Source organism: Schistocerca nitens, chromosome 10, assembly GCF_023898315.1.
Source record: "Schistocerca nitens isolate TAMUIC-IGC-003100 chromosome 10, iqSchNite1.1, whole genome shotgun sequence".
NCBI classification, from domain to species: domain Eukaryota; kingdom Metazoa; phylum Arthropoda; class Insecta; order Orthoptera; family Acrididae; genus Schistocerca; species Schistocerca nitens.
In genome coordinates, this window is record NC_064623.1 from 214,644,580 (window position 1) to 214,657,461 (window position 12,882).

The 12,882-nt window shown below is 36.7% G+C and overlaps 1 long non-coding RNA gene across 1 annotated transcript in view; it reads right to left on the minus strand.

Annotated features, from left to right (window-relative positions):
* The window catches only part of LOC126210420 (uncharacterized), a 36,043-nt gene extending 24,686 nt beyond the window's left edge, over positions 1 to 11,357 (minus strand). Inside the window, exon 1 of the long non-coding RNA XR_007540671.1 lies at positions 11,301 to 11,357. This is a non-coding gene — a long non-coding RNA (uncharacterized LOC126210420). The remainder of the gene's footprint in view (positions 1 to 11,300) is intronic.
* Positions 11,358 to 12,882: the final 1,525 nt, after the last annotated feature.

Sequence of the window (12,882 nt, forward strand, 5' to 3'; positions counted from 1 at the left end):
TGCAACCAGGACACTGCAATGGGTGATGGCAATTCTTTGTCCAGATTTGGTGACAGATGGATATGTAGAGACGGGCCAATTGTCTGGCCTCCATGCTCTCTCAACCTAAACACACAGGACTTTAGCACTTTAAAGTTCTTTTGTAGGGAACCCCAGTACAAAACATTTGGAGTCTCTGTCACCATGCCAGTTAGTCATGTCAAGGTAAGTTAACACTCAATTCCAGTCTCAACAGATGCAGTATCTTTGTTGACTGTAATAAATGCTCCCCCTCCTATGGCATCTGATCTCTTCAATATACATCTCATGCCTTGCTAAATATTTCAGAACTCTCTACTTCTATCATACCAGATAGTTTAAATTAACCTCCAGAGTTATTTAATAAATGGCAGTGACAGTTGATCATTAGCTAAATGCACCCACAAAATTTTTCCGATCATATTCATGTTACAAAGAAACAGTAAAGAATGTAGATCACTTCAAAGCAGTAGCATAAAGCTCTGACTATGTGCTTCACACATTTGTCTTGTTTCACAGTTCAAACCATCAATGTGCAGAGATTCACATCTACAATATTTTATCTTTTCACCTCAAAGGTTACACAGTGTGACAATTACTTTGTATTATTCTGTTACTCTGTCACAGTTGCTTCTATGGATTACACCTGTGAGAGTTTGGTGTCATGCTTTCGTGTGTCCAAGGTGTGTGTGTGTGTGTGTGTGTGTGGGGTGGGGTGGGGTGGGGTGGGGTGGGGTGTGGGGGATAGAGCAAGACATTAAGCAAAAATCCCACCCCTCTTGTCAATATATGAGCTTCAAGGCTAAATTATAAAAAAAATTATCACTTATTGAATTATGCTACAAACATTAGTCAATGTTTGTAATTATTGATGGGGCAAGTACTTTCTTCATTTCACCATCTCATCAAGAGCTTGTTGCCATGACATGTAACTGCATGTGTGTTATTGTAGTGTTACTGTTTTATAGAGTTACTATGCCATGGCCACATTTATCACTTGAGTATTCTTCTGCATTTTAGTTGGGAGTCTATTTGTATTTTAGAACTAGAAACTAACTTTATATTCATAAATTGTTTTCACACTATTAATATTGTCTTCACATTCAGTTGTAAGCACCTTTTTCATTTTTTATTCATTTTTAATTACAGGTATGTCATGTTCATTTCCACAAGGACGATGTTATTTGGGAAACTCAAATTGTGGGTGAAAGGACTGGTCAGTTATTAAGAGCCCCCCTTCTCAAACCACGTTTGAGACCAGATGCAGTTCCATCACTACTCCCAAACTGTCCTTCCTACCTTTCAAAGGAAGAAAGCAGGCGTGAAGGGCCAGAGGAGAAAAAGCAAAGGCTTGAAAATGAGCAGTTAGCTGCAGCGTTACAATATAGTTTAGCATCAGAGAAAGACTATGAAAACACTTTCAGCTTCAGTTCTTTAGAAGAGTCGATGTTGCGTACGAAGGAAGTGGATTTGCCCAACGAGTGGAGTGTGATCGAAAAACACAGTGATTTTGTTTGTTTTTTAAAGATAATAAGAAATCCAGCACCATTAATCACACATTCTGTCGTTATAGATAGTAATTTAAATGTTTCATTGTTTAAGAAAGATGTACAAATTAAGACATTAGGAAAAAGATCTTTTCCTGTAATTGCAACCAATATCCATGAAATTGTCAGTGTACTGCAGGAGTTTTCAGACACAGATTGTGGGCACTCAGAAACTTCTATAGATAGTATTGTAGAGATAGTGAAAGACAGTCTAGGAGTGCTGAAAGACAGTTTACAGGAGAGTGAAAAGGAGATGGTAGACTTTATATATGAACAAGTTAGTCTCATAAATGTAAAGAAATTTAATCATAGGTTTAGTTATACATTTATGATACTGTGTTGTTTGCTATTTTCAATTTCATCTCATGCTTACAATTTTGTACGTAGCAGCTCATTAATGAAAATGCCACATCCAAGCACTCTGCGTAGGATCTGCAGCAAATTTAATGTGAATCCATCTCACGAAAGGCTTGGGGGAAGTAATTTCCTGTCCTATGCAAGACACAAATTTTAATACTGGAACAGCGATGATGTCAATGTTGTTTTGAGTGTAGATGAAATTCATCTAAATTCTTATTTGGAATATAAAGGAGGTAGTGTTTTGGGCATGTCATATAACTCTGAATGTGCTGCAAATTCAACGTTTGTATTTATGTTGCAGAGTGTCAAGTCTTTGTACAGGGATGTTGTTCACATTTTACCGGTGAAAACCATTTCATCTAATGCATTATATGATGTGCTACTGGCCATAATAAATGGCCTTGAACTAATAGGCTATAGGGTTTTTTGTGTGGTAACTGACAACAACAAAATCAATAGCAAAACCATGTCCATGTTTTCTCTGGATAAAGCTGTTAATATAGTTTTTAAACATCCATCTGATCCTAATCGCCCACTTTTTAATTGATGCCATACACATTGTTAAATGCATAAGAAATGTGTGGCTGAACCAAAAAAATGATGGTAAAGATATGTTTTATCCTCAGTTTCCAGTTAGAAAAGAAGTGGAAGAAAATAAGTTTTCTGTAGCTTCTTTTAAAACACTGAAACAGATTTATGACATAGATTCCAGTTCTTTAGTAAAATATTGTCACACATTGTCTCTCAAATCACTTTGCCCTACATCGTTAGAAAAACAGAGCATGAAACTAGTGCTGCAGATATTCAATCGACATGTGTCAGAGGGCCTTGAGGTAGCTAGTGATAAATTTGATTTGAGACATGCACCATCAACAGCAGAATACATTCGAATAATAACAAAATGGTTTGATGTCATGAATGTGAAATCAGTGTTTAAAGGGAAACACAAACAGAATCCTTATATGGATCCGTTGACAACTGATAGCATTTCTATGCAATTTTTGCTAGATTTTCTAGACTGGCTCGATGTGTGGAAAGCAAAGGGTTTGTCGAGTGGGTTTCTCACAAAAGAAACATTTTTTGCTATTCAGCATACAACATATGCTGTTGTAGAGATTGCTCGATACTGTACTGAAGAGCTAGGTATGAGCTATTTACCGACAGCCAAGCTACAAACAGATGTGCTTGAGCGGCGTTTTGGAAAGTATAGACAGCTTGCAGGTTCTCAATACAATGTTTCAGTGACAAGTCTATGAAGCAGAAAAGAAGCTTCAAATTCAAAGTGTAATGCCTTTAGTTTTATGTTCTCCTTCCTATGGCAATATCACAGTAGGGGCCATAAAAAATTGTATGTTTTCTGAAGTTGAAGAAACAGACACATTAGACATAGAAGTCAGTGTAACTGTAGACTATGTTCTTTCAGTCAAAGATATTGCAACGTCTTTAACTTTCATTGCAGGCTACTGTGCTCATGCAGTGATTAAGAAGCTGAAATGTGAGAGTTGCCTTAATGAAATTGTGATTGAAAAGGAGTTGCCAATAAACGAACATTTTAGTTTGATACAGAGACTTGATCATGGAGGACTAAAATACCCATCAGACACTATTTTAAATATGATTGTCTACACTTATATTGTCATCAGCAAACTTCTCAAAGAACATGAAAGAGATTTTCTTGTCTGTACGAATCAACGTGCTATTGCCTGTGCAGTAGCACTTGCTACTCTTCACGAAAATTACTTTTTATTATTTGATGGGGTATGCTGCAATGGACATTCATCCCAGGCAATAATGAAAAGTGTTGTTTGGGTTGGTGTCAATATATTTTTAAACAACTACTGTAAAAAGGTTAATGGAAAAAAAATTTCAAAAAACACTCAGCGAAAACTGCAAACTCTTACAACATAATTTTGAAATCTTTATCTTAGATTCTTTTTAAATCATTAATACAAAACCTGTCATCAGTAATATTGCCACATCAACAAATGCCTCTTAAGCTGAACTAATCAGGTTAATCTGAAACTAGTCAAACTTACCAAATTGCAACTTATGGCTGAGAGTTTGTATAAATATTTTAATATACAGCTGCTAACTGCTATTAACACTAATAGCCTAACTTGAAATTTTTATCAAAGAAATTAATCTTTAATATAAAGAATCTTACACTAATTCTTTCTCAGTTGAAGTTGGGTGGTGAATGATACATACAGGAGGGAGGGGAGGGGGTGTGGCAGGCAGAGAGGACCAATAGTAATCTTTTTATAGTATGTGAAACCTAAAAATCAATCTGCTTGCTTTTCCGAGTATGACTGAAACCCCTTCTTTGCTGCATGCCTTATGCATAGTATTTCTAATTTGTGTAGATTAGATTAATACTAGTTCCATGGATCACGAATACGATAATTCGTAATGATGTGGAACGAGTCGAATTTTCCAATACATGACAAAATTAGGTTAATTTAACAACATACTTAAGTTAATATAACAACTTTATTTTCTTGTGTTTTTTGTTTTTCTTTATTTTTTATTTTTATTTTTTTTATTTTTATTTTTTTAATATTTTTTCCTTTTTTTTCTTAATTTATATCTAAAAATTCCTATATGGAATAGAAGGAGTTGTCATTCAGAAATTCTTTTAATTTCTTCTTAAATACTTGTTGGTTGTCTGTCAGACTTTTGATACTATTTGGTAAGTGACCAAAGACTTTAGTGCCAGTATAATTCACCCCTTTCTGTGCCAAAGTTAGATTTAATCTTGAATAGTGAAGATCATCCTTTCTCCTAGTATTGTAGTTATGCACACTGCTATTACTTTTGAATTGGGTTTGGTTGTTAATAACAAATTTCATAAGAGTATATATACTGAGAAGCTACTGTGAATATCCCTAGATCCTTAAATAAATGTCTGCAGGATGATCTTGGGTGGACTCCAGCTATTATTCTGATTACACACTTTTGTGCAATAAATTCTTTATTCCTCAGTGATGAATTACCCCAAAATATGATGCCACATGAAAGCAATGAGTGAAAATAGGCATAGTAAGCTAATTTACTAAGATGTTTATCACCAAAATTTGCAATGACCCTTATTGCATAAGTAGCTGAACTCAAACGTTTCAGCAGATCATCAATGTGTAATAAAGTTATGTGGCCCAACATGGCACATGCCTTTGACAAAGACAACACAATGCCATTTTGATCACCTTCCTTTATTATTTTGAGAAAAACTTACACAAAATGTGCTATAGCAGACTCCACTTTTTTTGCAAACAAGGTTAGTTTGTTTTGGTGATAAATGGAAGACAAGAGCAAAATTGCTCTACAGTTCTCTACATTTTCTGCAACACTTTTCTTTGTATACTGAAGTTATTACTTTAGCTTGTGATATGTGTGAGAAATCTGCCAATTTGTAATGATTCATTAATTGTTACTGTTGAAAAAGCTACTATAGTATTTATGCATTCTTTAGGTAGACAAACTTCGATTTCACGTAGTGTTTGTGGTGTTCCTCTGTCTTCTACTACTGTCACTGTTATGAGTGCAGATGTGCATGCTGTGACAATTGCCTCTCTTTTTCTGAGTTTACTACTTTCTCTGCAGCTGTTATAACTGTTGTTCTCTCAACATTTTCATATGTAGATCATGTTTGTATATATTTTACTACCATTACAAATGGAGAAGCTGGTAGGGGAGGGCTTTGCAGTACTTTCATGGCCTTTGTGTATAATGATTGGCAGGTCTCCTCATCTAATAGTAATGTAATTGTGGAACAGCTCTCACTTCTGTTACAAGCACTATTGACTAATTACTGAGCTCTTTAAATAGATGCTTGCTCTGTGCCATAAAGTGCCTTCTTGTTAGCTCATCTTTGCTGAGGAGGAAAATATCTGAGGTGGACTCTCAGGTATGCCCTTCTGTTGGCTTTTTGAATATATTTGTTTATAAAAGAATATTTAAAAGCTTAAGCCTGTCACAATTGCTTTTCACTCACCTAATCTAATTAATGTAACCAGATCATATTCCAACATCACTTGACATTTTTGCCACATAACATACATTTACAGTTGGTAATTACTTGCAATTTACAGGGTGACGTAATATAATGTCTATATGCATCGCCATTTTTCTACTACAGTGCTTTCATATGCATTCTTCCTACACAAAACTTTATGGTGCAGTGTTTTATTTGCATTCTTTTAGTGTCCCACTTACTTAAAGACCTTCCATTACTACCCTGGAGATTATAAAATAGCAATTTAATAATTAATGTTGTTCTAAATTTATCATTATTATTCCTAAAATTATGAAACTTAAGTCTCAAGAATGTGGTTATTGTTAATGTTTGGCCTTGGTGTCCATAAGTCTTAATTATTTTGTCCCTACATAGTATTCATGCTGTACATCTACAATTTTTTATTGTGAACCACTATAATCTAAAATTTTTCTCATTCTATGTGTTAGTGATTATTGACAAGAGTGTATGGAAGATGAATAAAAGAAATAAATAAATTCATTCATACACAATTTTTTTACTTCATTTGCATTCATTCATATCAGCATGGTCAGTAGATGAAACTTGTTTTCCACTTCTAAACAATTACCAGTATATATATTTTGGAATGATAATCTGTTAAAGTATTGCAACTAAATAGAGCTGAACCACCACCCCCACCCCTTTCCCCAAACTTATGGAAGGATGAAGTATCTAAGCCACTGGTGAGTGCAGCCCAAATGTGATGCCAAATGAAGGTAAGTGTTCATTTTTCACAATTATTTCATCACAGGTCACATCACGTCATAAAACTTCTCAACAGACGAAATGAAAGTTTACTTCGTAGTTGAAATTAATTTATGTGCAATTCATGCAAACAGTTTGTTTCAAAGTATATACTTCTTAGTACAGAAACATTCTTTCTTCAAAGGTATTCAGTTTAGAGCAGCAAAATTCTAACCTGGTAATCTGTATTTTGAGACCTCATGTAATTTCAATACATAATGGAAATTTAGTTAACTTACTGAGAAAAGAGAATTCATTGAAATTTGTATTGGCATACCAAAACTTTATGGCAATACCATTACATACTCACCTTAGGTCAGTGAGATTTTCTTAATGGAAAGAAAATTTCTTAGGGAAAGGTGCACAAACTGAGAAGAGATATATCATTCATTAGAACTGCATTTCACTTAAAAATATTAGCAGGAGAAATTTCTTTAAATTTAAAAAAAGCACGAATACAAGGTTGCTGAAATGGTGGACTAAAACATATGTAGGACATGTCTTTCAGGGCAGTGTTAGTTTTTGAAACGACTCATACAGTTGAGTATTACCAGTGCCTCTCTATAGGGGCTGTTATAATTCGAATACTATTTGCCCAATTTTCGTGTTTCTTTTTTTATTTCACAGGTATATCATCCAATCAGGTTTTGAAATGGATTTTGCTACATAAGGAATAAACAGCGGCAATAACAGTGTCCGTAAAATGTTAGCTGCCAGTGTGCTACTTTGCAAAATGCCGTCCACATTATTAGACCTGCGTCAAAGTGGTGCAATATTTAACTTAAAAAACAAAACAAAAACCCTAATAGAAAGTCCGCGAGAGCATACGAAAATCTTCCGCGGGTGGCTTTCGATCAAAATTTTTGTCTTTAAAAATCGTCTTACACAGGAACTGCAAAACGGAAGAATGGTGAATGGTGGTCAGCCATAAAAGATAAATGTATACCGTTACAGACGTTTAGATTGGCCTTTTCGAGATTTACAATTTATACTACAGCACTTACAGTTTAGGAATGGTATTGGAAAAGAGCACACTGGTGGCAAACACTTGCACTTTGTGTAGCTGACAATCTTTGAATGGCTAACCAGACTGCCATCAAACAAGTCGTGACAATCCCCATTAAAGCAACTTTAAAATAGACTACAATGAAATGGGTCCATTCATTTGGGAGTTTTGATGCCTCAGATAGTGAAAGTTATTACAGCCACTTTTTACGTCGGGGCTAAACGGTATGCAGAAATAAGTTACAGACAAAAGAACTGGGTCATTTAAGAAAGGAAATCTTGTAATTCATGAGAGAGGTATGTCAGATTTATTTACGAATTTTCCTCGTGCTGTTCCCGTAACAGTCTACTGCTGTGGCCAAACGGACTGCGAGCACCGACACCAGACTACGTGCGTGACGTCACTGAGCGGGCGCGCAGGCTTTCCTCTATAGGGAGTGCTGGCAGTATGCCCCGCCCAAATTCATAATTTCAAACTCAGAAAATAACACAAACTCCTTCTGCTTAACGTTAAACGAATATAAACTCTCACTGCTGAGGGAAATAAATTTATCTGATCAATAATGTTCTTACCCGCAGACAGTCTGAATACTGTAACGTCAAGTTACATGCTAAAGGTGGCAAAAAATAACTTAACTGATAGAAATAACCGGTTACTGAAAAGTAACCGTTACTGCGATAACCGTTCCTCTGATACAGGCAGTTATTTCAATAACTGTCTAATGTCAACAGTGCCTCGCACCATCTGTTGACCGAAGATCGTACTACGCTTTCCCGTCAACTCATCGGAGATCTGGCTAGGAAATAGGGAGAGGGTAGACCATTTGGAAGGCGTTCTATAGGCCATGGGAATAACAGACTTATCTGTTGATAAGAACTGTGTACTATATCGTGCGCCTTCGTTACTTTTACCACAAACAATTAAATAAGGTTAATGTCCGAGCGGTGGCTGATAGGAGCTGCAGTACAGGCATTAACAAGTACGGTCGTTCCCTTAAGCCACCGCCTCATATGTCAATTTAGCTTGGAGGGGTTGTATAAAGAGAGGTACCATAAGGAATTCGGGCGACTATGGAAATAACTGTCAGAGATCGGTATTTTTCTCTGGCAGTTATCGTTATTGGCTCACAGTTCTCGCTCTCTGGCAGTTATCGGACTACCATTACAAGTAACCTGGAAGTTGGTAATGGAATAACTGTGTGTCTGTGTTCCTGATACAGACTCCAGTCTTAGACCCCGGTGATATTACAGAGACGATAGTTACTGGAGCGAACAAATATTTACGTACTTCTTCGGAAATAGCCGCTGGCCATCGCGAATGACAAATAACATGTCAGAAAGTATAACATAATACAGTGGAATATAATAATTATTATCCTCATCATTTGTCAGGAGATTGTCAAAATATGTGTATATCACAGTAACTGCTAATATTTACAGAATTGGTACACTGACAGAATAAAACACAGTTACGTACTTTTAATAAATTTATCGTACACAGAATACCCGATCTTGGTTGTTGCAACCAAGTGCTGTCAAAACTGAAATATAGCAGAATTTTTACCTAAGCTGGTCTATCAGTCTGTGTTACGATATTCATCTAAAGAGTAGAAGGAGGGGTCAATGGAAGAGTCTGATTCCACCCGTCTGCTTCGACGTAAAGGTGTTGTGGTGTGTGAATGTCATTACGGCACAGTGTTTATGAGTTGGTGTGTGTGTGTGTGTGTGTGTGTGTGTGTGTGTGTGTGTGTGTGTGTGTGTGTGTGTGTGTGTGTGTGTGTGGAGGGGGGGGGAGGGGGCTGTCGATCTAGGTTGCACTGCCGGAATTTGCTGGTGGTAATTAATTTTTTTTTCTATCTGTGATGTTGTGTATTTCTGAAGTATTGAATGTGATTTAATTTATGTAGGGATGATTGATTTGTGGACTTTTGGGATTGTGGTTTTATTTTTCGCAGTAGGTGTTGGTTTTTTGGCATCAGTAGCTGTGGAGGACCTATATAGGTCACCGGGAATGACCGATTCCTATTTTCATAGTTTGTGTTTATGTTTTAGTATCGTCATCTGAGGTTGACCTATGTAGGTCAAGGGAAATGTCTGATTCCAATTTTCGTACTTTTAGTTGTGGGTATTGGTGTTTTGGTATGGTCACCTATAGTTGACCCATATTGTTCAAGGGAAGTGTCCGATTCCTGCAGATGTTTGTTGGTGTAGCAGAATGCTGTACGTTTTTTCTTTTTGTTCTTCATTTTGTGTTTTGGGATCATGGTGGTTTTTTTTTTTTTACTACCCCCAACTTCCCGCAGTTGTCCCTTTGGTTTGATTGTATTTTTGGTGGGAAATGTTATTGTATTATTTATATGTATCTTTGTGTTTGTTGCCATGCGTATGTAGTGACGTCATAGACACTTAAAATAGCCATTTCCGTCATATTGATGACTTGTTGAATCAGACACTTCTGTATCAAATAGTCTTTCAAACACACTGTAAACCGTGCTTTATCTGAAACCAAGTTTTGAATGGTTGCTGACTTGCCAGCAGTTTATTGAAAATGCATGTTCCTGAATATTGGACCCCTTTTGGACCAAGGTAAGTGATTTTAGGTCTTTATGTAGATTGCTGTTCCCATTTCTGGTACTGATATGTATTAAGCTATTGGTTGGAAATACTTGTAACAAATTTCATTAAGGAATAAATATACTAGGAAGCAGTGGTTAGAATACGAAGTTCCTTGAACAGGTTCCTACATGATGTTTTTGAATTGATACCACAAATGATTTTTATTACACGCTTTTACATGTGAAAAACTTTTGCTACGTTTGATAAGTTAGCACAGAATGAAATAATAGAATGAAAAAATGTGGTATGCCCTTCCCAACTGAATTTATTATCGAGTTGTAGTCCCAGAAATGTAACACTGTCAACCTTTTCGATCTGCATGTCTTCATATGTTATAAACATGCTGTAGCTGGAGAAATCGAGCAGTTTCCAAATCTGACATAAAACTTGGATTAGCGTACTCACACTTTCCCCAATAGGACTAGCTTTTACAGCACAGGAGTAAACGAATCTGTCACATTACGTATATTTTTTGTTGTGTTACAAGGCTGTACACTTTATTCTATTATGTGAGCAGCACAAGAAATTAAGCTTTGAATTTAACCTACAGTACTCAGTTTACATATTACTTCATACTTAAAAACGCACGTTGTTAACATTTTACTTAAACAGTGCTTTGGCGAAGTTCCGCGTACTTTCTGTTACAGCTGCGAAGATAATATTTCTAATAGCGACGATAACCTACAAACATATAATATGAAACACTAATAATCGTTCTAACATCAACTAAAACGTACCCGGAGTTAATAAGCTAAGGTTATGACATGATTCATACGACATTCCTGCTATTTCACACTACTCGCAGTTATACTCAATACTGATAACTAAACTGATGGATTCCACCCATGTCGCCATTTAACTGTCTGAGTAATACTTGCACTACGGAACGACACACAAAATCTAAATCATGTAATCGCACCGTCTACTTCGGACAGTTTGGTTCAAGTTAAGATGATCAACGCTTCGCCATAACTCACCATTTTACGACCTCTCGCTAAGACGCGCCGAGGATAAACTGACGGTTGGAACGTCAGAATTCAGATTCCACCGACCTCAACAGGAGCGATATATCGATAGCAGCATGTTTAATTGGTCGCTCTCTTCGACCACGGCCACACAGCGCGCGCACACACACACACACACACACACACACACACCAGCTAATTCACTCTATACAAGATGTAGCCTCTTTAAGTTATTAAATACATTTTAAGAGGTTTTTCCATGCTTCTCTTCCCTCTGTCCGTTGGTGTCTTCTGCCAGTTGAGGCCTGCAACTTTCCTGAGCTCCTTTTCCCAGCGATCAGGTGGTCTTTCTGGTGGTCTTCCTTTTCCTCTGGGACTCCACACGAAAACTGATTTTGTCCATCTTCCATCCTTCGTTCGTGCAAAATGTCCTGCCCACTACCATTTTAGAGACTTAACCCGTTCTACAATATCTTTTACTCGTGTTATTGCTCGAATGTCTTCATTTTTCTGTCGATCTTTCTTAGTGAGACCTAACATTGACCTTTCCATAGCTCTCTGAGCAGTTCTAAGTTTCCTTTTGAAAAATTCATCTAAAGTCCAAGTTTCACACCCGTACATTAAAACCGTTAGGACACACTGATCAAAAACTGCTTTCTTTAAGTTGACTGGCATGTTAGATTTGAAAACTGTTGCATTCCTTCCATAAGCCCTCCAACCCACTTTAATTCGACGAAAAATTTCGGGTTTCAAATCCCCTTTTGTGTCAATTAATAAACGTATTCTGCAACATTGCTTAGGATGTTGCCGTTCAGTGTTACTTGTCCTGCAGCTACCCACTTATTGTACATAACCTTGGTTTTAGAGTGATTTATTTTAAGTCCAACTTCCTGACAACGATCTATTACGTCTTTTATAGAAGACTGCATTGCCATCTTACTATTAGCTAGGAACGCCATAGTGTCAGGAAATCTCAGGCTGGTGAGCCTTTTACCATTTATTCTTATTCCTCTATTGTTCCAAATAATTTTGGACATTGCCATCTGGAGAACTGCTATAAATAACTTCGGGGATAAAGGATCGCCCTGCTTTACTCCTTTGGCAGTGGGAAATTCGCATTTCCTTTTTCCTATGTTGATATATGCTACAGACATGTCATAAATATTGCACAATATGTTTATATATTTTGTTTCCACTCCTTGCTCGGCCAGTCCTTGTATGACTGCAGTGTGACTGACAGAATCAAAGGCTTTTTCGAAGTCAATGAAGGCTGTGCGTAGTGGCATTTCATACTCATTGGCTCGACGAATTGTCTCACGCAGTGTGTTTATATGGTCAATTGTACAATTCCGGAATCTAGCTTGTTCTATGGGCTGTGCAGTCTCCACTACCATTTTAATGCGACATATCAGGACTTTAGTGAACACTTTATACATAACAGAAAGTAAGCTAATGGGGTGGTAGTTCTTCAGATCGTGAATACTTCCCTTCTTATGTAGTAAGATTATGTTTGCTTTGTTCCAGCAGGTTGGGATGCTGTCATTCTGTATACACGAAGTAAAGACTTTAGCTAGATGTTTTTCTGTTTCCTCCC